This window comes from Peromyscus maniculatus, chromosome 2 (genome assembly GCF_049852395.1).
Source record: "Peromyscus maniculatus bairdii isolate BWxNUB_F1_BW_parent chromosome 2, HU_Pman_BW_mat_3.1, whole genome shotgun sequence".
NCBI lineage: Eukaryota > Metazoa > Chordata > Mammalia > Rodentia > Cricetidae > Peromyscus > Peromyscus maniculatus.
This window is the reverse complement of record NC_134853.1, coordinates 166,786,104-166,808,967: the sequence shown is the minus strand read 5'-3', so window position 1 is coordinate 166,808,967 and position 22,864 is coordinate 166,786,104. Positions and strand designations below refer to the sequence as shown.

Below are 22,864 nucleotides of genomic sequence, written 5' to 3'. Positions count from 1 at the left end.
TCTCTCTCACACACACACACACACACACACACACACACACACACACACACACCCCAAACAAACAAGTCTCAGTTACGTTAAAGGAATCCCAGGACAGACACTAACTGTAATTAGTGATCTTAACACGCTGATCTAAAGTTTCCTGAGGCTGGGGATGTAGCTCTGTTGGCAGAGTTCTTGCCTAGCATGCCTGAAGCCTTGGGCTCAAATGCCAGCACAGCATAAGCCAGGCCTTGGTAATCCTTGGGTACCAAGGGGAGGCTATCCTTGGGTACATAGTGAGTGCAAGACAACCTGGACTACATGAGATCCTGTCTCCAAAAAAAAAAAAAGTATAGTTAGTTAAGCATAGCACAGCCGAGGCCCTGCATGCGGTCCCTGTCGTCACCAATTAAAAACAAACAGCTTTTAGCCGTGCCATAGTGGTGCACACCTTTAGTCCCAGCACTCAGGAGGCAGAGACAGGAGTATCTCTGTGAGTTCGAGGCCAGCCTGGTCTACAGAGCGAGATCCAGGACAGGCTCCAAAGCTAAAGAGAAAAACCCTATCTGGAAAACCAGAAAGGAAGGAAGGAAGGAAGGAAGGAAGGAAGGAGGGAGGGAGGGAGGGAGGGAGGGAGGGAGGGAGGGAGAGAGAGAGAGAGAGAGAGAGAGAGAGAGAGAGAGAGAGAGAGAGAGAAAGAAAAGAAGGAAAGAAAGGCAGCTTTCAATACTTAAGTCACTTTGGAAGCAAGGTGAGACTGAGGCTGGAGACAGGAAATTGTTGCTACACACAACACTGGCTGACGGGATCCAGATACAATCCAGAGCTCTGCACAGGTGTGCTGAGATCAAATAACGAGTGGACGGACAGCAGACAGTGTGAGCAGGTTCTCACTGAAAAGTTCTGGGTAAGCACAGTGGGAGGGGAGGCTGGCGGCATGGCCCAGCAGTAAAGGCGCTCGCTGCCATGGCTGAGGACCTAGAACTGACTCCTACAGGTTGTCCTCTAACCTCTGACCTCTATGGGCAGGTGCGCGTGCACACGCGATTAATTAATATTTTAAAAGGGGGAACACTAGAATAAATGGGATGATGCTGGATTAGAGCTGGATCAAGACACCAGTATGACCACAGGTTTCACTGTGTGAGTGTGTGTGTGTGTGTGTGTGTGTGTGTGTGTGTGTGCTTCCAGATTCAGCTACTGACAAGACCTAGAAAACCGGTAGGAGTGAGCAATAACATCTCCGTTCTGACATTCCACATATACATACACACACACACACACACACACACACACACACACACACACACACATGATTGGGCTGGAAGGGTGGAAGAGGACCGGGCTCAGCAGGAAGAACCCCTCCACAGCATGGGAAGGAAATCGACCGTACTCCATGGATCCGAGGTTGGATGCCAGGGGACCAGAGACTGGTAGGTTTTCTCTTCAAGGTCATCATTCAAACTTAAAAAATTAACTGGGCACCATGGTGCAAACCTGTAATCCCAACACTTGGGATGCTGAGGCAGGAGGATCAAGAGCTCAAGTAGCCCCTGCTCACAGCAAGTTAGAAGGCAGCCTGGGTGACATGAGACCCCGTCTCAAAACCTCACGAAAGGTTGACTATGTTACATGCCACGTTACAGCAGCGTCCTCGGGCTACATGGAGGAAATGGCCTGCCTGTCTAGGCATGGGTGACCCACTCCATGAGGTTTGCACAATGCCAACCTTGTATTTCTCACATTGTGTCCCCCTTGTTAAGAGATGAATTTGGAGACCATGTTTAAGGAAGTCATTGAAGTTAAGTGAGGTCATAAAGCAGAGGAAGAGGCTCCCTCCCAGAGCGGACACAAACAGAAGGAAGGTCACGTAAGGACATGTGAGCAGGCGCTGTCTGCCAGCCAGGAAGACACCCCTCAACAGACTCCAGCCCTGCCCACCCTGGCTCTCAGACACCCAGCCTCCAGCACTCTCTCGGGCCCAAGTGTCAGCTGCTGGAGCCCCAGTTTGTGGGACCGAGGCAGCTTAGCGGGCCTCCAGACAGATGCATTATGTCACCTGCTGTTTCCAGCTCCGGGGACAGTGACATTTACACTGTTGACTGTTGTGTTCCTCAGCGGAGCCGACTCTGGAGCTGTACTAGAGGCAGTTTGTGAATGTCCTGCATCTCATCACTGAAACACAACTGTCTGGTGTGAAATACGCTCCCAAGCGTTGAGAAACATCAATGGCATTCTTGCAGCCTCCAGCGGGAAGCAGCCATTGGCTGTAACTTACAAGAGTGCGTCTAAAAGAGATAATAAAGTAAAACACAGAGTGAGAGTGCAGCTGAAGTGCCAGGACACACACACCTCTGGGGGCCGGGTGATCCAGTCTTCCACTGTTTGTAGGAGTTAATTGCTGATATCAAATCTGAATCATAAAGACATAAAGCTTAAGTTGAAGTGTCCTACCTCCGCCCCTCCTGGGACTGATACCTGAACGAAACACCTGCTCACAGTCACTTTCCCAGGCTCGTTACTCAGGACTTGGGGCTTATGAGCAAATCTTCCATCCAGGAACAAAACCCTTCGAAAGGTCTAGGCATGTGAGCGAGCCTGGTGACTGTAGGGTGCCCGCAAGGGCACAGGTGCGGGCCAAGTCCCCGCCTTGTCTTTAACAACCAGGACAGAAATGCCAGCTTGGCTTCTCTGTTCAAAGTTTGGCTTGACCTGAGCTTGCCTGAGCAGTGCTGGCAAGTCTCAGCTTCTCCTGGGAGATTAGCACACACACACACACACACACACACACACACACACACACACACACACACGCTTCCATCCCCAGAGGGAAAAACCCTAGAGCAAAGGACAGCTGAAGAAAGACAGATTTCCTAGGACAACAAGTTCCCAGGAACCGCTTGGGACTCCGCCAGGACAAACAAGTCTCCCAGGGAATAGCAAGGAGGGTGAGGGAAGGAAGTAGTACAAAGTGTGTGCTAAGCAATGGAAGGTGCAGCTGGGCGGTGGTGGCACACGCCTTTAATCCCAGCACTCGGGAGGCAGAGGCAGGCAGATCTCCCAGTTCAAGGCCAGCCTGGTCTAGAGAGCGAGTTCCAGGAGAGAATGGTAGGTGCATTTACTGATCTATTGATTGATTGTGTCTGATACATGTGTGTGGGCACGTCATATTTTCAGATGCAGCGACTCTGGGACTGTATCAGTCAGGGTTCTGCAGAGAAGTGGAACCTAGGAAGAGATTCAAAGCCCATAATCCCAGAACCTGATAGGGGGAGGGGAGAAAGGAGGATTAATAGTTAGAAGCCAGCCTGGCCTACACAGTGTGGGTGTCTTGGGTGTCTTGTCTATTGCTGTAATAAAGACCATGACCAAAAGCAATTTGGGGAGGAAAGGGCTTATTTGGCTTACAAATCACTGGTCACACTCCACTGAAGGAAGCCAAGACAGGAATCTGGGGGCAGGAACCTGGAGTTGGAACTGAAACAGAAGCCACAAAGGAACTGTGCTCACTGGCTTGCTCCCCATGGTTCCCTCAGCCTGCTTTCTTATACAGCCCAGGACCACCCACCCACAGTGGGCTGGACCCTCCCACATCAATCAAGAATCAAGAAAATGCTCCACAGACTCGCCTACCTCATAGACTCGCCTACAGGCAATCTGATGGAGGCATTTTCTCAAGTGAGGTTCCTCTTCCCAGATGACTCTAGCTTGTGTCAAGTTGACAAAAAGTCAGCCAGCATGGAGACCTTATCTCAAAACAACAGAAAGACAAGAGAGGAAGGAAGAGGAACTGAAAGGTGGGAGACAAGAGGTTTGTTTATTTATTTAACTGTAGAGGTGGAGAAGTACCGTTATCTGCAGGCCGGACACCCAGAAAAACCAAAGCTACAGTTTCAGTCCAAACCCAAGGGACTGGGCGCCAAGAGTCAGTGTTAAGGGTCTCATTTCAGGCTCAAAGACTCCAATCATGAATTCCAATGTCCCAGGGCAGGTAAAGAAGGACGTCCATGTGGAGGGACAGGGAGGGTCACTCTTCTTTTTGTCTTTGTGGTCTACTTGGGCCACCAATGGATGGGACAGTGCCGGCATCAGTGAGGACCCGCCTTTTTTTTAAATGTGCGTGGACGTTTTGCCTGCATGTATGTCTGTATATCATGTGCATTCCTGGTGCCCTCAGAAGCCAGAAGAGGGCTTCAGATCCCCTGGAACTGGAGTTACAGACAGTTGTGAGCCACTATGTGGGTGCTGAGAATTAAACCCAGGTCCTCTGAAAGAACAGCAAGAGCTCTTAAGTACTGAGCCATCTCTCTGTGAGTCTAACTTTTGACTCAGGATACCAATTTAAATATTGATCTTTTCTAGAAAATCTCCACAGGTACACCCAGAAACTTATGTTACTAGCTGTCAGGGTATCATCCTTTGACCCAATCAAATTGACACATGAAATCCAGTGTCACAAGGCCCAGGAGTAAAGAACCACCCGGCATCCCTATAACCATCTCCCTGTACTTTTTAATTTAATTTCTTTTGAGACAGTGTCTCATTATATAGCCCCGACTGGCCTGGAACCTGTTAGATCTCAAACAGGGACAAATAGCTAAGGTGCCTATTTAACATATCAAAGTGGATGCTGGCCTCTATGTTCTCCCTGCATCCCTCAGTCCCTACCTGTTACAGGGCCCTCCAGGCTGGCACACCCCACCCCTTACCCTAAACTTCTCCAGCCCAGGGGCTGGGCTGCCCTTCACCCAGATGTCCTTCCCCGTATAATCCAACCACTTTGGTTACCTGGTCTCTCTTGGTCTACCTTTATCGTTCTGGCCTCTTGGTCGGACACTCCCCTCTCCCTTATCCCCTCTCCTTTATAGGCTCAGGGTCTTGTCCACTCTGGACTCTCCCATACACCCCTGCCTCTGGCCACATTCCTTTTTATTAACAATAAACTTTCTCCTCCACCATACCTAGGAGCCATGTCCTTCCTTTTGGGTTTGGTTTTTTTTTTTTTTTTTTTTTTCACTCAGAACCCACTATATAAACCAGGCCAGCCTCGAACTCACATTGACTGCCTGCCTCTGCTTTTTTAATGGTTGATGGTTTAATCTTGTTGATGCCATTTGCTGTTTGAGCCGGCATCCTCCTTGATGTGTGGCTCAGCTGTGTGTCAAACCAAGTCTTAGAGAGGTGACATGTGGCATATGAACTAAGATGTATTCACAACTGGACTGCTGAATCCCAGGCCTGGAGCACAAAACCCATCCCTCCTCCATATTGACACTGACACCTAGCTGCTCCCCAACTCTCTCCTCCCCTGACTCCCCAGGCTTCAGCCACACTGGTCTGCTTCTGCCCCTTACACAATCCGAGCTTCCTCCCACCGCAGGGCCTTAGCACTTCCTGTCCCCACTGCCCAGACAGTCTCCCTAGCCTCTTACAATGTCATTTCTCTGAATCCTCCGTGTCTCAACCTCATGCCAGCTCTGCACCCTCCCCGAAGGGAACTTCAGATGCACGCGATTACCTGCTTACTGCCTTCCTGCACTGAATGCCGGAGGAATTTAATGGGCCTTTACTCCTTTGTTAACGGCTGATCTCTATTAGAAATGAGCTCCACGAAGAATAAGGAGTATTTCTTACTCACACTGGAGTCCTGGGCCTGACATTGAGGAAGAATTCGGGTAGAAGCTGTGTGTATTTGGGCATATATGTATGTATGCCGTACGTGTGTGTGTGTGTGTGTGTGTGTGTGTGTGTGTGTGTGTGCATATGTGGTGTATGCACACATGCAAGTGCACATACCCGATGGAGTGCATGTGCGGAGGCCAGAGGGAGACCTTGGCTGTCCTGCTTTCTCACTCTCCACCTTATTCCCGGGAGCTAGGCTGGTAGTCAGCAAGCCCCAGCGATCCTCCTGCCTCCGACCTCCCACAGCTTACATAGGTGCTGGGCTCTGAACTCCAGCCCTCATGCTTTCACAGCCAGCATTCTCACCCCTGCTGTCTCTCCAGCCTCATTCCCCTGTCACCCCCACCACACACACACACACACACACACACACACACACACACACACACACACACTTCTGCAGTGCTGGAGGTAAAACTCACTCAGGGCCTTGCACATGCTCAGTGCATGCTCTCCCACAGAGCTCCACCCCTGCCCTATGGCCTACTTAATTGAGCAAAATGAAAACACACTTCTCCAGTGCCCTTAAGGGCTGGTGCTGGAGATACGGTGCCCTGTCCTGGTGGAACCCACAGGTCAGTGGGAGGGGCCTGAGGGCAGAGCCATGAAAGCTGTAAGGAAGGAATGGGCAGATCTCCAAGGGAGCAGGAGAGGCCACTTCTAACCCTGAAGAGCCAAACCACACGAAGCAGGTCCTGGGGCCTCAATCCATTTTTTGTAAGTGGGGGGACATCAATAATGTAGCATCCACTTTATGGGGGTGTAGTGAGTAAATCGCCAAGCGAACAGCATGGAACAGATGCTCTCTACACGTGACCAGACGCTTGGTCTGACGGGCCTGTCCCCTCCCCTTGCCTGGGTCCGGGGTGGCAGCCTCTTTCACATGGAAGCCTCCTAACCCTGCCCTGCTCACACTGTGGTCATGCCAAGTCTGCAACTGGAGCCAGCTCCTTTGGAAGGACAGAAATGTGGGGTCATTTCTGCAAGCTAATGAATTTTTCAAACCCTTGGGACTTACCAACCCTGTGCAGAGTGTCTTGATACCTTCTCTCAGGGTGACTGGACCCAGAAAAACAAATACCCATGGAGGGCTAGGGCTGTAGCTCAGTGGTTGCCTAGCTTGCATGATGCCCTGGGTTCCATCCCCAGCACTGGGTAAACTGGGCGGGATGGTGCCAGCCTGTAATCCCCGCATGGGGAGAGGGAGGCAGAGGAATCAGACGTTGAAAATCATCTTCAGCTAGATACTGCACTTGAGGCCTACCTGAGCTGCTCAAGAGCCTGTCTCAAAACAAAGAAGCAAGCAAAAATTGCTCATGGAAAAGCGGCGTGGTCAGCCTGAGCTGCTCCGCCTCAGCTACGCGACAGGGACTTCCATGTGAGTCCGCTGCTGGCGTCACCATGGGGACCTCGGCCTTTCTGCTTGGTGTGCTTGGAGGTGTTGGAACTTCTCAGTTCCTGATCTGCCAGAGGGAACTTGGGTCTCTTAAAATGCTGTCGGGGCAATTGAGGCGCAGCCACCGAGCAGACAGAGCCCTCCGAACCCACCCACATCAGCCTCAGCCGCTGCGCTTCCTTCCTGGTTTGCCTCTGGGCGGGTACCCCGCAGAGGGAGGGAGGGCTCCCGGATTTCAGCACCAGTGGCTCGGAAAGCCAGCTGTCCTTGGTGGATATTGGATTGGCACTTGGGCCGAGCCTCTAGGTCGTCACACGTTGAAACCCTAACCAGTTCAGGCTTGGTTGGAGGGCCCAGCAGGAGCACCAGAAAGTTTAGTGCCGAAGGTGAATTGCAAGCCATGGCTCTCGATAACCTAGGCTCAGCCATGGTGTTCTGCAGAGGGGCCAGCCTGCTGCTGGTCAGAGAGACAGCGGATGAGATGCAGAGTTGGCGAGAAAAAACACACAGACTTCTTTTCTGAGGGATAAAAGCTTGTCTTTCATTTATTATTCTTTCTGTTGCTTGTTCTGTTCTTTTCCTGTTCTGTTCTTCCACCCTGATGTTTCCCTTCTGTCTTTTTCCTGATGGCTTCCTTCTCCATCCTCCTTTCTCTAGCTTTCCTGGTGTTTTCTTTCTGTGTGGCTTTATTTCCCCCTGACAGCTTATATACCCCAGCAAAATCGTTCAAGCAATATGAAAAAAATCTTAAGAGAATTACAAATCTAAACTTTTCTTTATGAAAAACAATCAGCTCTACTTTCAATCCTCGTGGTGCATACCCACTCATCAACAGGTTTTCATATCAGGAAGCCGAGGGCAGTAATGGGCACAAGGAATTAATCGTCACCCTTGATCACCAACCCATCCGAGCAAGAAAGGCACGTCAGCTGATAATAACTGGGTTGTCCTTGTTCTTGTTTCTAGAACTCAACAAGGCCCTCACTCAACTATGTGCCTTTCTAAACTTTAAATTGTTCCCTAAGATTTTCTACCTCAAAGCCATTAACAAAAACACCTGGGGGCTGGAGAGATGACTCAGTGGTTAAGAGCACTGGCTGCTCTTCCAGAGGACCTGGGTTCAATTCCCAGCAACCACACGATAGCTCACAACTGTCTGTGACTCCCATTACAGGGCATCCTCACACACACATGCATGCACATAAAATTAAAACAAACAAACAAACAGAAAACACCTAACCTTACTAACAATCTACATGTCTAAATTCTTTCTAAGGGTGGTGGTTGAATCATTAATCTGCTCCAGCAGCAAGGCCTGGAAAAAGTTAACCACTATTACTGTAAGTACCAGTAACAAAACTACCCAGTGAGGGGCTAGAGACCCCTTGAGAGTTTTCACAAAAATCATAGCCTGTGAGGGATGTGGTGACCACGAGGGCGATACGCAGAGCTATGCTCAATAACACCATGAGGTCCTCAGGACACGCAGTCCTCGGGGCTCTGCCTCACCAACTCACTCAGGTGTGCCTTTGCTGTCTGCCTAGTCATGTTCCAGAAGCTCCAATGCTGTTTGTTGGTCCCCTCTCATGGCCCCTGACAAGGTTCACATGGAAAGCCCAGGCCAGAGGGGTTGTTGCCCCCCTGACTACAGGAACTCTGTGCCCTCCCATCTTGTGTGGACCCAGTGAGCAGGCTCCTCATTGGTTCCCATGAGTCACCTGCCGGCTACAGAGGCCGTGGCTACCCCATCCTCAGCCTGTCACTTGGAGCTTCCCTCAAAGCCAGTTTGCTGCCGACCTCTTCCCCCATTTCAGTGCTCTGACCCTGGCCTCAGGTTTACCCCTCCATGTCTGCACCACCCCACCCTTCTCCGCCCTAACCTCCAGGTCCTGCCATATGCCAACAGATTCCTTTCCACGGTGCCACCAAGACGACCCTTTCAGAACTGTTCAGCATTTTCCATTGCTCTTGGGATAGAACGGTAAGCCCAGGCTCTCTCTTCCTCTCCCTTCCTGTCACTCTCCAGCCTCAGAGGACTCACGACTTGCCAGTCTTCCTCTCCTGGCTTCAGGCCTTGTCTCCCGATACTCTCTATCCTGAGATCTCCCAACCCTTGCTGATCAATCTTCAGGTACCCCTTCTTCAGAGAAGCCCTTCTAGTGCCTCCCCAGAGGAATGTGATGACGTGTTCCATCCATACCTTTTAGGGCTTTTGCATTTTCTGAGGACCTCCATGAAGCTTGTGCTCTGGAGACGGTGCCAGGGTCAGATCTGTAGTAGAGAAAAGGGCAAATCACTATTCATTGCATGCAGACATGAATAAATGAATGAGTGAATGAATGAATGAATGAATGAATGAGGTCATCCATCTCCAGGGTGGATGCTGCTATGGATTCAGGTATTATTGCATCTCCACCATAAGATGGCTATATTAATGCCCTTCACCCAACATCCCTCAGAACTCAAGGCAGTCAATGCTGAGTACCAGGCTGAGAAGTAATATACCTTCTCCTTTAATAGCTTTTCTGCCCCCCAATAATAGGTTTTTTTTCCTCTGACGCAGTAAGCCAGATCAAGCTAAATTAAAAAGTAAAAGACCAGGTTTATTTGGGCAAATCACTCCTGGGTGATCCTCCAGCCCCCAGAGATTGAGGCGGGAGTAAGGCGGGCTGGAGAAAAATCACATGGACCATCTAAAGCGGGGCGTTTATGTGCCCTGTAGTTGAGGGATGATAACATGTCTAACACAGGCTGGGTTTGTGCCCCAGTATGGTACGCTTTTAGGCAGGGTCTTGAGCAGCTAGCAGCTTCAGGGGAGGAGCCGCCACAACCTCCAGGAATTTAGAACTGGACTTTTTAGAGGTGTTTCTGAGAGGGCAGAGTTTGGAGAGAAAGAGAAATGGGGCTAGACCGCTCATGGAGCCGAGCTGGAGATTCCAGCCGAACATCCTCAGGTCAGCGCCACACTCTGTGAACAAGAACCCAGCACTAGTTCCCTTGTGCTGAGGGTTCTCAAGGACCTTTCTGCCAATCAGTGTTGCCTAAACCCGTGCTGAGAACCGGGGAGCCAGAACTAGGAGACTAATGTAGCTCATATTAATTGGGTCTTTCTCTAGGCAATCCCAATTAGCCTATGTAATCCTTAGCATGTCCTGGGAGGTAGCTGCTGTTATGACCCCTCATTACAGCGGGGGAGAGCACTGTGCAGCAAGACTCAGCGCTGGGCTCAGCATCCTAGGATGTGACTCCATCTGGCCTGACTCCTGAGAGTTGCTCTCTCTCCACATCAGCTCAGCATTACATAACTCCACTCTGCAGACAGAGGCAGCTGAGTTCATTTCTGACTCTGGACAGGACAAGTTACTTAAAATCTCATATATGCACACGTTTGTGTGAGTATCTTCCTGTGTGGGGGTGCAGCATGTACACACGTATGCACAAGCCAGAGTGTGACATCTCACCTGTTTTTTTTATTTTGTTTTGTTTGTTTGTTTTAACAGGATCTCTTACTGAACCTGGAGTTCGCTGATCCAGGCTCGAAGGCTGATGAGCTCAAGGGATCATCACCCTGTCTCCACCTCCTTGGCACTGGCACCAGAGTTACAGATGCATACTATCGGCCTATCGGCCTGGCTTTTACATGGATGCTGGGGATCCAAGTCCTCACACTTGTTCAGCAGGCACTTTAGTAAGCTGTCCCCAGAACCTACTTAGTGACAGCTCACAACTGTCTGTAACTCCAAGATCTGACACCCTCACACAGACATACATGCAGGCAAAAAAAACACCAATGCACATAAAATATAAATAATTTTTAAGAGTTTTTTGTTTTGTTTTGTTTGGCTTTAAAGAAAGGAAAGGTACATGAAGGGTGCCATGGAGTCCAGGCTCAAGGGCCAGGACTAAGAATACAGCTCAGTGATAGAGTGCTTACTTAGTGCTGTGGGATAATGCTCTTGTACACTGTAAAGATTTGTCATTCAAATTGGTTTAATAAAATGCTGGTTGGCCAGTAGCCAGGCAGGAAGTGTAGGCATGGCAACCAGACTAGGAGAATGCTGGGAAGGAGAAGGGTGGAGCCGGGAGTCACCAGTTAGACACAGAGGAAGCAAGATGAGACTGTTGTACTGAGAAAAGGTATCAAGCCATGTGGCGAAACATAGATAAGAATTATGGGTTAATTTAAGTGTAAAAGCTAGTTAGCAATAAGCCTGAGCTACCGGCCAAGCATTCATAAGTAATATTAAGCCTCTGAGTCAATTATTTGGGAGGCGGCTGCTAGGTATTTGGGAACAGGCAGGTGGGAGAGAAACATTCCACCTACAACTTAGCACATCTGAGATTCCAGGGAGAAGAGCAGTTGGGGGAGGGCTGGTGTGCAGGGACAGAGACTCTGGCTGGGGAGCTGGGCAATGGTTGTGGAACTAATGCACCTCTGTGTCTGGCTGTCACGGAGACCATCGGTCCCTGGTAGCCATCAGGTGAAACAGTTCCGAAGTGGCTCATCCACAGTTGCAAACCCCAGAGTCACAAAAGCTAGAGGTTAACCTTGCTGGCATCAGAAGCCAACCAGGCAGGACCACATCTGGCAGCACAGCCAGACCTTTCCTGGCCACAAACCATTTAAAGGATACTTCTAAAGTCCCTGCCTGTGACTATTCAAAACACTTTATACCTGAAAATGGAGTGCCACCCAGAGTCGGATACATCCTATATCGAACTTCTTTAAAATCATTACAACACAGGCCCGTGAAACACACCCAGGCCTCTGCTCTCAGATGTTCCCCCCATGAGCTATACCCTGATCAAGGCTTTTGGATGAGGGATTGTTTATTACACCCTCTGGCCCATGGCTGGCATATAATAGGAGCTCAATAAACAACTGTCCTTTCTTCTTTTAGGATTATGACATCCTCAAAATCTTTCTTTACAGTCCAGCCCAGTGTTTGAAACATCAGTTCTTTTTTAAAAATGATTTGTGTGTGTGTGTGTGCGCGCGCGCGCGCGCGCGCGCGCGCATGCTTGCATGTACCTATTAACTGCTGTGGGATGTCTTTCTGTATGCTGTATGTGTGGCTCCCATTAGATAATAAATAAAGCTGTTTTGGCCTATGGCAAGAAAGCTTACAGCCAGGCAGGAAATCCAAGCAGATTAACTTCTCAGGTTAATTTAAGTGTAAAAGCTAGTTAGTAATAAGCCTGAGCTACCGGCCAAGCATTCATAAGTAATATTAAGCCTCAAGAAGGAGAGAAGAAGGGTGGAGTTGGGAGAGACGTCAGGCCACTGCCGAAGGAGCAGCAGATGCAAGCAGACCGGTAACGCCACAGCCATGTGGCAATATGTAGATTAATAGAAATGGGTTAATTTAAGATGAAGGAGTTAGCTAGCCAGAAGCTAAAGCCAGGAGCCACAGTTTGTAGGTAATATAAGCCTCTGAGTGATTATTTTATAAGCAGCTGCAGACCTTAGGGACCAGTGGAACTGGAGACATTTCCAGCTAAAATTAAGGCCCGAAGAGGGCATCAGATTCCCTGGAATTGACGGTTGTGAGTCACCTGATGTAGGTGCTGGGACCTAAATAGGTCCTCAACAAGAGCAGCAATCGCTCTTAACAGCTGAGCCATCTTGGGCTGGAGAGATTGCTCAGTGGATAAGAGCACTGGCTGCTCCTACAGAGGACCCAGGTTCAATTCTCAGCACCCACATGGCAGCTGACAGCTGAGTCATCTCCCCAGTCCCAACAGCCATCCTTCCCCCCCCCCCCCCCGCACCCTCCCCCCTCGACTCCCCAACCCCCGGAGCTGAGGACCGAACCCAGAGCCTTGAGCTTGCTAAGCAAGCGCTATACCACTGGGCTAAATCCCCAACCCCCACAACAGCCATTCTTATTCCTCCTTCTGAAGTGTCAGCTAAACTAGCCTTGCCACACAAGTGGGGAAACTCAGGCACAGGTGGTCTTTGGTCACAGAGCCTTGTGCTCTGCTGCCTCTCAGAAGCCGAGACCAAGACAATAGCAGGAGAGAAGAAAGGAGATGTTTTCCTGGCAGCACCTACCCACTGGCCAGTCTACTGACCCTGAGGTACCACTGCGTTGTTAGACTGACCACCAAGTTTTCAACACCATTCAACATAATTGGAAACACTAGTGCAGGCTTCTTAAATTTGACTTTATTCCAAAGGTGATTTTCTTCTAAGAAACAATCAGGGACACCGTGGGCAGGGACAAGGGACTCTCAGAGAGTCGGGGAAAGCAGGTTCCAACCTGGCAGACAGACTTACAGGCTGCCCTTGCTTTCCTTGCCAAGTAAGGACAATGTTGGCCTTTCATTAACCAGGAAGCTTGGCTTGCAAAATCTCCCTAGGACCATCGCTGGGAACCTGGCTCAGGCTGTGTCTATTATGAAGGAAGAGATAGGCGAGGGCAGTGGCCTGGCGTCGTCTGTTGTTTGCCTCCACACCACTGCTTCTACCCTCCCTGCCCGGGATAGAAACAAGTCTCTCTGGCTTCCCATCATTTGATTATACGTGAAGCCGCCAGAAGCTTCCAGAGAAAGAAATGAGCCCTGTCCTGGCCTCTGGTGCTCCTAAAGCAGAAATGCTCCTTACACCTTCCCACAAATCAATGAAGTCCCAAAGCCACTGTGGTGGTGAGTGATTGCTGGTGCCTGCAGTTTCTGCAGCAAAACAAGAATTAGAGAATTAGAGGCTTGAGAGGCAGCAGAGGGAGAAGAGACAAGACAGAACCTGCATCGCGTCACTGGAAGCCACTGGCCCTTGGAGGCCCGAGTCGGGAAGGATCTTCTTCTTCCACCTGCCAAGTCGGCGACGACAAATACTCAGTGGGCAACCGGGTACTACATCTCTGAACTTGATATGGGGTACATTTGTTCACGCTATCTCCTTAGTATGCTAGCGGTTGGACCCATGGCCTTGTGAATACTAAGCATGCACTCTACCACTGAGCTACACCCCACCCCTGGCAGGCTGGTGGTACATGTAGTTGGCCTTGCTTTTTTCTACCTAATCAGCTTCACTGGGATGCAATATACATACAATAAAATGTATTTATTGTTAGGGGGACTTTGGTGGTGGTGGGACAGGTCTCATATGGCCCAGAATGGCCTCAAACTTGCTATGTAGTCGACCATGACCTTGAACTCCTGATCCTTCTGCCTCTGCTTCCTGAATGCTGGGATTATAGGTGCTGTCAGTACACAGTCAATAGGGTGACACGTGGTGAACAATGCCTGGGGGACTGTGAGAGAGGGTCCAGGAAAAAAGGCAGAGAGCCTTTCATCTCGGGTGCATTTTGTTCTCTGGGTTGTTCTTGGATGTGATTTCATGCCTCCTGTGACAAACATTTACATTCAACTTCTAAGACATATCCATTCTTGTTAGATATCTGCACATAGCTCTAGAACCCAATCCGGTCAGTGTACCCTGGATCTGGATATGGCCCTCTGCCTTCTCTTTGTGCTTCCCTAGATATAATCTATAGTACATGTCGAACAATTGTGTTTAAATCAGTCTGTCCTGAGAAAGTTCTGGGAAAGGGCTGCTCTGTTAATATTTAGTATGTGCTTACTAACGTTTATTTACATGTTTTTCTGAACTCAAACAACCTTCCTTGGATCATTGCTTTCTCTGTTACATTCATGTATAAAAGCACACTGAAACTGAAATAAGATTGTTTACAGCATTAGACTGTAGTCCGACCCATTCTTTTAGGTCCTCAGATCCCAGGTCCAGCAGACAAGATCTGCACAGGTCGGCTGAAAGGTCTGCAGGCATTATTCGCAGTTCAGAGCAAATTTAAACTTTATTTTCACTTTGGATACAGAGTATCATGGATCCTAGGTTGGCCCCAAACTCACTATGTGGCCAAGGATGACTCTGAATTTCTGAGTCATCAATCTCTGCCTCTGAGTCTGCCTCAATCTCCCAAAGTACTGGATTAAAAGTATGTGCCACCATGCCCAGCCTCTGAGTAGAACTTCCAATTAATTTTATTCTCATTACATTCTTATACCTATATATCAGAATGTAGAACATTTGCTTGACCCTAAGAAGTTCCCTCCAGCTTCTGCAATACACTGGGCAGTTTTATGTCAACTTGACACTACCTACAGTCATCTGAGAGGAGGGAACTTCAGTTGAGAAAATGCCTCCATAAGATCAGGCTGTAAGCAAGCCTATAGGGCATTTTCTTAATTAGTGATAGATGTGGGAGGCCCAGCTCATCGTGGATGGTGCCATCCCTTGACTGGTGGTCCTGGGTTCTATAAGAAAGTGATGAGGAGCAAGCCAATAAGCCGCATCCCTCTGTGGCCTCTGCATCAGCTCCTGCCTCCAGGTTCCGGCCCTGCTTGAGTTCCTGCCCTCACTGCTTTCACTGATGAACTGTTTTGTGGAACCGTGAATGAAATAAACCCTTTCCGCCCTAGGCTGCTTTTGGTCCTGGTGTCTCATCACAAGAATAGTAAGCTGACTAGGACATAGAGTGGGACCCTTTCTCGTCCCCACCCCAGGAAGCCAGCCACTCACTCGTTCAGTCATTGTGGTCACTACCGCCCACTCTAGAATGTCATACAAACAGAGCCATGGACTCTTTCATGACCGTTTCTTCCTCTCTTCCCCATCTCCCCTTTTCCCTCTCAATGCTATTATAAATAAGATTTTTAAAATTACATTTATGTGTATGTGTGTGGTCATTTGTGTCCCGTGGCACGTTTGGAGGTGAAAAAAACAGCTTGCAGAGCCAGCTCTCTCTCCCCATTGTGTGGGCTCTGGACACTGAAGCCAGATCATCAGACTTGGTGGCAATACCTTTACCTGCTGAGTCATCTTGTTGGCCTTAAACGGGGGTTCTTAAAACTTCATAAGCCAATCATTTGCAAAATGAAGCTTCTTTTGAATAGCGCCTTTACTTCCTGTGACCTTGCTGAGTTTACCAATTAGTTCTGAGTTGTTACAGAAATTCCTTGCGATTTTGTAACAATTACATCATCTGTAACTAAAGAGACTTTTACTTCTCCCTTGCAAATGTTAACAAATTCAGGCCCATTACACAGAAAGTCAATATCCAAGAGATTAATGTTGAGGAAGAGACAGCAGGCCTCGCTGAGGATGCTGCTTGTTCTATTGGAAGCTCCACCTCAGCCCACCTCCTCCCTCTCCAAACCTTGTCCCTCAGAAAGCCTACCAGTCAGTGGCTCCTCCCCAAAGCTGCTAAAGACCATGCCTACAGGGTATTCAAGCTCCTGTCTATAGACCTGCCACATGATTTTGCCTCTTCCTCTGAGATCACCCCGGGATGCTTTGCTCAGATTGAACCTGGTCTTATTAATTCAGCTTGATCTGGCTTATTGCATCAGAGGAGAAACCCATTACTGTGGATTCAAAATACTTATCGCTACTTACCTAAACTATCATCTCCAGACCTCCTTCCAACCTTTGGGAAAGGAGGTATTTACAGGAGGACCAGGTTAGGAGCTATATAATGAAATATGATCATATCTACCCCCATTTCCCACCCCCGTGTTCCTTCAACATGCCTTTTCCAGCTTCTTCTCTCTCTCTCTCACCCACAAAGTGCAGTCGGTGCTGCCCATATGTGCATGGGTGTGAGGCCATCCACTAGAGCATGAAAAACCCATCAGTGGCCACATCCTTAGAAATGAATGACTCCTCCTCCCCCACAATTATCCACTGCCAATGGCTCCTCAGGAAAGAGCAGGGCCTGGAGATCATCTCCCCTGTCTACGCCAGGAGTCTGGCTAGCTTGCTCTTGTGTGGGTCTTGTGTAGCTGCTGTGCGTTCATGATTGCAATAGTCACATCCCGTCCAGAAAACAACATTTCCCAGCAGTCTTCCCCGAGCCTCGGTGGTGGTGGAGTTAATAGAGACATTCCACCGGGGCTGAACGGAGCCTCTCATTCTCTAGAGCAAGACAGTCCGAATGCAGAGTGAAGACATACCCTGAGAATGAGAGAGTACGGGGATCAAGCAAGATGGAGTCACTGGCAACAATATAGTCTTTGTGCCTTTGGTTTCTTTTGTTACTTTGTTGCACTGTCTAGGACCGCTAACAGCGATGAAGAGGAGGTGAGAGTCTTTGCTGCCGATCTTGGGGATTAGGCAGTGGCTGTTTTCCATTAAGTGGTAGGATTGTTTTTGTTTTGAGACAGTCTCAGAGAGCTCAGGCTGGCTTTGAATTCCTGATCCTCTTGCCTCTAGGAGTCAGAAAGATCCCAGGTAGGCAGGCAGAAAGGGAAAAGAGACTCCAGGTGGATTAATACACTTTTCACTTAAATATTCAAGGTGGTTGCTCCAAGACTAAGATTTGGTAGGCTTTTTCCTGCCAGGTGGAACTTTTTAGTGGAGCTTTCAAAGAAGGGTGAGGTAGGTTGGTTTCCTGTGCTGAGAACCAATCAGTTCCTCTCAACCCCCTGTGACATCCCAAACTGGCCACTTCTGAGGCAAAAGGGAGCCAACCCCAAACACAAAAAAGTTTGTCTCTGAGACAAACTCTAAAACTACTTTAGGTCCTTTTCCACCTGGGAAGCTATCTCTTTATGTGCTTTACTCTGTGTGTGTGTGTGTGTGTGTGTGTGTGTGTGTGTGTGTGTGTGTGTGTGTGTGTGTGTTTCTGCTTTTAATAAAACTTGGCTGAGGGAGCTAGAGAGATAGCTCATTGGTTAAGAGCACTGGCCGTTCTTGCAGAGGACCAGCGTTCACTTCCCAGCATCCATATGGCAGCTCACAACCTTGTACAGGGGGTCTGATGCTCTCTTCTGGCCTCCAAGAACACCAGGCCCACAGGTAGCACACACTCATACACGCAGGCAGAACACCCAAGCACATAAAATAAAAATTTTTTTAAAAAATGGCTGTGGTGAAACCTTGCTTTTCCTGCTTTTTATTCTTTAAATAGGCAGAGGAAATAATAGGTTTCTACAACCCTAGACGACTCACCATGACAGCACACAAGGGTTAGAATTACAGGTGTGTGCTGCCACGCCTGGCTTAGACACCATTTATCAGCGAGAAGATTGCTGAGTGCTTTTACCATGAATAGTGTGCACATTTGCCAAACACGTTTTCTATGTGTATTGACACCCTGGTTCCCCCTCCCCACCCACTTTTGTTCTGTTAACCTGCTGACAACATGGTTTCCTCACCCACTCACCCACCTTGCTGAAGTATATTATTGCTGTTCCAGTGGTAAACCCACTTAACATTTCTAGATCGTGGGTCATTTGGTCATATTTTACCCCCTTCTGTAATTACTCAACTTGATTATGGTTTTCTGTTGTTTTGAGAATAAGTTTCATATAGCCCAGGCTGGCCTCGAACTCACTATGAAGCAAAGGATGACTGAGAACTTCTCATCCTTCTGTCTCTGCCTCTTGAGCGCTGGGGTTACAGATATATACTACCATGCCCTGCTGTGGAATAATTCTCTTGTACAGTGAAAATGTGTTACTCTCATTGTTAATAAAGAGCTGACTGGCCAATAGCTAGGCAGGAAGAGGTTAGGCAGGAGAGCCAAACTGAGAGAAGAAGGAGGGAAGAGTCACCAGCCAGATGCAGAGGAAGCAGGGATGAACATGCCAAGCTGAAAAAAGGTACTGCCCTGTGGTAGAACGTAGATAAGAAATACGAGTTAATTTAAGTTGTAAGAGCTAGCTAGTAATGAGCCTAAGCTATCGGCTGAGCATTTATAATTAATAATAAGTCTCTGTGTGGTTACTTGGGGGAGCCATGGGTCAGGACAAAAAAATCCACCTACAATGCCCAGTTTATTTATTTTTGTTTGTTTGTTTATTTATATGTATATGTATGTTCTGCCTGCATATATGTCTGTGTACCACTGTGTGCCTGGTGCCCTTGGAGGTCAGAAGAGATCATTGGATCCCCTGGAACTGGAGTTACGGTTAGTTGTAAATAAACTGCCATGTGAGTGCTGGGAAACAAACCTTGATCCTCTGTAAGAGCAGTTGGTGCTCTTAACTGCTGAGCCATCTCTCCAGCTTCCCATGCCCAGTTTTTACGGCTTTGTGCAAGCACACTACCGACTGACCCAAAGGAATGCATGCATGTTTCATAAAGGATGTGTATCCATTTCAGCCTCTGCTGTACCCCCAGAGCCTAGAACACTGCTTCAAACAGGATAAAGTCTCATTAAATGTACTAACCAGCCGGGCGGTGGTGGCGCACGCCTTTAATCCCAGCACTCGGGAGGCAGAGGCAGGCGGATCTCTGTGAGTTCAAGGCCAGCCTGGACTACCAAGTGAGTTCCAGGAAAGGCGCAAAGCTACACAGAGAAACCCTGTCTCGAAAAAAAAAAAACCAAAAAAAAAAAAAAAAAAAATGTACTAACCAAACAGAACCAATAGCTTCCTCCACGTGGGACTTCCAAGCCAAAGAACTTATTTACATATGTCAACAGAAATGTCCAGACTTCCTTCTGAAAATGCTGCCCTGGTCCTCCTTCCCAGCAAGAGATACACCAGGGAGTAAAGGCTAGTGTAGTTCACTGTACGTGATCTCCATGCTGTAGCTCCATGGTACAGACGCTGCAGTCAAATCCTTTCAGGGGTGGGGAACAGGAGCAAGAGGCCGATCTCCAAGCAGCCTTGATAGACTCACTGCAAGGGCGAGGGAGGGGAGGGATCCTAGGTCCAGAAGAAACCTGGGCAGTGGAGGAAGGGTGACATCTTGGCATCAGAAGCAGCACAATCAAAAGCACAGAGGCATGACAAATCATTACATCAGCCGCCAACTTAGCTGTTGACCTTGAGCAGATCTGTCCTGCTTGTTCGTACAGAGGGAGCAAAACAACAGGGTTGCCAGCAGCATGGGTTTGCAGGGAGATAATGTACGTGGAAGACCTTGGGGAAATTCTCACAGCAGAGCTGCATCGTTGCTGACAAGATGAGAGTCTCAGCTGTGTGTCCAGCTGACAGGCAGACGGGAGTCTCAGCTGCGTGTCCAGCTGACAGGCAGACGGGAGTCTCAGCTGTGTGTCCAGCTGACAGGCAGACGGGAGTCTCAGCTGCGTGTCCAGCCCAGCACTGCACTGCCAGGCCTGAGGAGAAGACGCCAGGAGACTGGCTGTGCTTGGGGGTCAGAGCCTGGCTACCAGCCTCACACAGCAGCCCAGGAAAGGGGTGAGCTCCAAGGGTGGCACCTCCTCTAATTTAGGCTGGGGCGTGGTGACGCTTGGGAAGCTGAGGCAGGCAGGCTGTGAGTTCAAGGTTAGTTTGGACTACACAGAGAGTTCCAAGTTGACCAGTGCTACATAGTGAGACCCTGTCTCAGGACACAGAGACAGACAAACAAAACTAGAGAGGCAGTTCCCTTCTGGTTAACAGCCTGGAATGCTCTGCGTAAGTTCTCACTACCCTACAAACCACCTTCAGCCGGGGCTGGACAGATGGCTCAGCCATCTTGGAGAGGACTTCAGTTCTCTTCCCAGCACCAACTTGGTGGCTCACAACCATCTGTAACTCCAGTTCCAGGGGATCTGACTCCCTCTTCTGGCCCCTTTGGGCATCAGGCATATATGTGGCATACATACAAGCAGGCAAAAACACTTATACAACACATAGATGTTTTTTATTAAAACCTTAAAAGTCAACTTTAGCAAAGACAAGCTCTTACTTCCTAAGCAACTAAAGCAAAGGATTTGGTAGATACAGGAAGCATGAAAAATCTCACCTTTTTCTTTCCTTTCTCCAATATTAGAACACGGCTGGTATGCACGCCCCCACACACACCAAGAGCTCTACCACTGAGCTACATTCCCAGACTTGGAGCGCTGCCATGCCCCTGCTCTGCCTGGCAGCGACGGCTTTAATAAAGAGCCATCATTGTGTTTGTATTTGAGATGACTGAGCCTGGCAGTTGTTTCTAAGCAGTGCCCACTATCAAATACAGATCGGCTGTGTTTGCCCACAACTCGCCTCCTACTCCAGTCATCCTGTGTGTACACAGGACGGCTAGCAGCTTGCTCTACTAAAGGTGGTGCTTTTCATCAGGTCTGGGAAACGGAATACAAAGGGCTGGTGTATCCGTCCACCCCCAGATGCTCTGGAGGGTAAAGGGACAAAAGGAGTGGCCTGTGCGGAACAGGTAGGTGGCTTTTAGCTAGCTGCAAAGCAGGAGAGACAAACAGACAGAGAGAAAGGAAAGGGATGGGGAGGGAGGGAGGAAGGGAGGAGAGGGAGGGAGGGGAAGGGGGGAGGGAGGGAGAATGAGATAGAGAAGGGAGGAGAGGGACAGAGGAGAGGAGGGGAGAGGGGAGGAAGGGAGGGAGGGAGATAGAGAAGGGAGGAGAGGGACAGAGGAGAGGAGGGGAGAGGGAAGGAAGGGAGGGAGAGAGATAGAGAAGGGAGGAGAGGGAGGAGAAGAGGAGGAGAGGGAGGGAGGGAGAGGGGGAGGGAGGGAGGGAGAGAGGGAGATAGAAAAGGGAGGAGAGGGAGGAGAAGAGGAGGGGAGGGAGGGAGGGAGGGAGAAAGGGAGGAGGGAGAGAGAGAGGGAGGGAGAATGAGATAGAGAAGGGAGGAGAGGGACAGGAGAGGAGGGGAGAGGGGGAGGGAGGGAGGAGGAGGGAGGGAGGGAGGGAGAGAGATAGAGAAGGGAGGAGAGGGAGGAGAAGAGGAGGGGAGGGAGGGAGAGAGAGAGGGAGGGAGGGAGAATGAGATAGAGAAGGGAGGAGAAGGACAGAGGAGAGGAGGGGAGAGGGGGAGGGAGGGAGAGGGGGAGGGAGGGAGAGAGGGAGGGAGGGAGGGAGAGAGAGATAGAGAAGGGAGGAGAGGGAGGAGAAGAGGAGGGGAGGGAGGGAGGGAGAGAGAGGGAGGGAGAATGAGATAGAGAAAGGAGGAGAGGGACAGAGGAGAGGAGGGGAGAGGGGGAGGGAGGGAGGGAGGGAGGGAGGGAGGGAGGGAGGGAGGGAGGGAGGGAGGGAGGGAGGGAATATGAGTCAGTTTGGAAGCAGGAATTTATGGCCTTGGTGCCTGTGCAAGAATAGAGTGAACAGTTCAACCTAGGCCGTTTGTTTACTAGTTTCTTGGGCAATGTTAGGTGGCAGGTACCGTGACAGGAACAATCTGTCAAGAACAACCATGAAGTCTAAAAACAAGGTCCCTGCTCCCATGAAGCTCACATTCCAGGATGGTTAGAACAGTTTAAATAAAACGACAAAGTAAGTGAGGAAGCCCACGTGAGGAAAGTCACTGGAGTCATGTGATCAGGGTGCTGCCAGGGTAACCAGGCAAGGCCCAGCCAGAGCCAGGCCTGGAGGTAAGAAGATGCCAGTCTCAGCGTGGCAGTGGTCCAAGACATTTAAGCAGAGAAGCAGTTGGGTATCTCAGTCTGCATATCAGAACACACAGTACCAAATTCACACTGAAAAATACATAACAAATATAACGCTATTTATAGAAAGATCAAAATACTAAGTAAGGGTGTGCTGGAGGAGGGCAGGCTCTTTAGATCCAGGGTTTTGGGAGTTTTTTTCCTCTTAAGCTCAGAGCTGTGAGATACAATATATATTCTATATCCTTTTTGCATATGGAAATACTGCAAAATTAAATTCTTAAAAAGATCCAGTGGGCTGAGGAGGTGGCTCAGGGTAAGTACTTGCAGCCAAGTCTAATGACCTGAGTTCAACTCCTAGGATCCACACGTGCAGGGTGGCGTGTGTGGGCCCCCAACACCCCCAACAGCCCCAGACTGCTGGGTATGGTAGGTGTGCAAACCCTTTGTTTTGTTTTGTTCTTTGAGACAGGGTTTCTGTG

The 22,864-nt window shown here is 49.3% G+C and overlaps 2 long non-coding RNA genes across 4 annotated transcripts in view; one reads left to right on the top strand and one right to left on the bottom strand.

The window, feature by feature from the left end:
* The window catches only part of LOC143272069 (uncharacterized), a 48,947-nt gene that overhangs the window by 24,633 nt on the left and 1,450 nt on the right, over window positions 1–22,864 (bottom strand). The window contains exons 2-3 of one of the 2 annotated variants that reach the window (XR_013049479.1): window positions 19,444–19,755; window positions 9,261–9,331 (exon numbers count right to left, since the gene is read on the bottom strand). This is a non-coding gene — a long non-coding RNA (uncharacterized LOC143272069). The remainder of the gene's footprint in view (window positions 1–9,260; window positions 9,332–19,443; window positions 19,756–22,864) is intronic. The other variant, XR_013049478.1, reaches the window with a different exon arrangement.
* LOC121827465 (uncharacterized) lies at window positions 2,948–11,303 on the top strand. Of its 2 annotated transcripts, none has more exons than XR_013049477.1 (4): window positions 2,948–3,090; window positions 8,337–8,400; window positions 8,947–9,041; window positions 10,561–11,303. It is a non-coding gene; the product is annotated as an uncharacterized LOC121827465 (long non-coding RNA). The 2 variants fall into 2 exon arrangements; XR_013049476.1 differs by lacking the exon at window positions 2,948–3,090 and adding an exon at window positions 6,159–6,381.